This window comes from Cornus florida, unplaced genomic scaffold (genome assembly GCF_030987335.1).
Source record: "Cornus florida cultivar Cherokee Brave unplaced genomic scaffold, ASM3098733v1 CherokeeBrave_3.0.0_Hap2_Chr06, whole genome shotgun sequence".
NCBI lineage: Eukaryota > Viridiplantae > Streptophyta > Magnoliopsida > Cornales > Cornaceae > Cornus > Cornus florida.
Window position 1 is genome coordinate 65,247,702 of NW_026775576.1, and position 2,549 is coordinate 65,250,250.

Here is a 2,549-nt window from a genome sequence, read left to right on the forward strand (position 1 = left end):
TTTGTGTATTATTGAGGGATTAGTGTTGTAATATATGTTTTGGCACTTATATATATATAGATCTTGTTTATTCAATGATTTATGTGGTTTAATGCTTCCAATTGATCATTTCATTTTATCCATATGTCTATGTATGCTAGAATAGATATTCATGTGTTTGTCTCTATTTCTTTTGTTATTGATGCATATCTATGTGTATCAATACTATAGATCTAGAGATTGTCAAAATATAGTGCTTAAAGGAATGCTCTTGTAATTTTCTAGATGGTTCATGCTCATTTCTTGATGGATTGTGCCTCTCCCTTAGCTTAATTAGTTTAATTTCATGTCATTAGCTTAATTGTAGTGTAGTGGTAGCATAGTTGTTAGATGGGAGGACAATCCATGCTTGTTGTTTGATATTCCATAGTTTTGAATGCAAGTAGCATATGTCTCTAACCTTGTGGTGTATTTAGCTTGTGAGCTTAATGAAAGGATTAATGACTTGTTAGATATATTGTGCTTTTCACATGCTATTTAGACAATATATACTTAATTGCTAGATATATTGTGCTTTTCACATGTTGATTAGACAATGTATGCTTAATTATTTACCCTTGCTAATTGAATCAACCAAACACACACACACATCAATATTGCAACACACATTTCCCTCATTAGTCACTTATTAAGGGTGTAAAAAAGCATTGTTTGGTGGTGACTTCTAAACTCCAAGATCTCTCTCTCTTACTTACTCTTTATTGCATTTAATTATTTAGTTTAATTTGCTCTCTAGTTTAATCAACTAATCAACTATTTGTTTGATCACTCGACCTACTAACCCTAATAGCGATTCTACAACCAAATTCGACTCTAATCCCTTGGGACGATCCCTACTCACCCTAACTATATTTTTAATGAAGGTAGTAGTAGCTTCTATAAATGTAAAACTTGGCCCTCGCTTTAGTGCACTCTCTCTAAGCTTGATGTGTGGTAGGACGACAAGGACCCCATCAGTTTTTCACGCCGTTGCCGGGGATTAGGCAATGTCGTATTTGTGGAATTGATTAGGAATTAGTACTCTTTTGATCGTATCTTTACTTTGTTTCTATTTTTCTTTTTGTTACTTATTGTGTTTGTTCATCTTTGACAAGGAGCATTGAGTTAGGAGGCAAACAAAGGAGCATTCAAGCAAAGGAGCTAAGCAAGTAAGGAAAAATGCAAAAAAAAATTAAAAAATTGCTAAGCTAAGTTATAAATTTGGAGTTGAAGTGTTATAAGACCTTTGTGAACTTTTTCTTACTCAATCCCTTAGTTAAATCATCAGCCCGCGTGGAGGCTTGTTTTTAATTTCTTAGATAAATCATGAGCCCGCGTGGAGGCAATCTTAATTGTTCTTTGTATCATTGTTGTTAAAGCATAAGAGTATGGGTTAAGTGTTTGTGGAGGAAGTTTCATTGAATTGTTGTAAAGTTGAAATGTTTGTTCATTCAATGTGTTTATGTGTTTTTACATCGTGCATGCATGGTCGTAGATTACTAAGACCAACTCTTGTCCCTCTTGATTAGCATCTTGAATCCGTAGTTAGAAATCCTAGGGGAAGAGGAAGTTCTAGTTCTACCCGATCCATTACATCAATGGAAGGCCATAATGAAGAGCATGTAGAGGACCTTGGTCACATAGACCAACAAGGTATCCTTCATCCAAATTGCACCTTGAGAACATTCAAGCACCATTAGACATGCCTAGACCATTCATTCACCAACAACAACAGCAAGGCCAAATTCCATTTGGAATGCCAAGGCCAATGTATGCTCTACAACCTCCCATCATTCAAAGAAATCAAAATCAAGGTGCCTATGTTGCACCTCAAATTGCTAATCCTCCACTTGCTTTAAGAGATCACTATGTGCCTAATGAATACAATGCACCCACATGCATTCAATTGCCACCATTTAGAGCACATCACTATGAAATTAAGCCACAAACCATTCAAATGCTTCCTAACTATCATGGACTTCTAAGTGAAGAGCCTTACAAGAATTTGGATGAGTTTCTAGAAGTATGTTCCACCGTAAAATATACGGATATGCCGGAAGAGGTTTTAAGACTCAAAATTTTTCCATTTACCTTAAAAGACAAGGCAAAGTATTGGTTTAACAATCTTAGGCCTTTTTCAATCACTTCTTGGGCAGAAATGCAACAAGAGTTCTTGAAGAAGTACTATCCGGTTTCAAAGACCAATGCCATGAGAACCTCAATTCGGGAATTTTCACATGGGGATGGAGAAACGTTTCATGAGGTATGGGAACGCTTTAATGAATTGCTTAGGAAGTGTCCACATCATGACATGCCCAAATGGCAATTAGTTCAATATTGCTTTGAGAGCTTATCGGACAATTACAAAGGCATGGTTGATGCTTCCATGGGTGGCTCATACATTGATAGGCATGAGAATGATGTGTGGCATCTTTATGAGAGCATGAATGAAAATTCTTTGCATAGAACATTATCATCTAAGAATGGTAGAAATTCATAAGGTAGGAAGATTGTTGGCTTACATCAAGTCG

General features: G+C 35.9%; 1 pseudogene; it reads right to left on the bottom strand.

The window, feature by feature from the left end:
* Positions 1-2,232: 2,232 nt before the first annotated feature.
* On the bottom strand, positions 2,233-2,331 carry LOC132315451 (small nucleolar RNA R71; annotated as a pseudogene).
* Between the last annotated feature and the right edge of the window lie 218 nt (positions 2,332-2,549).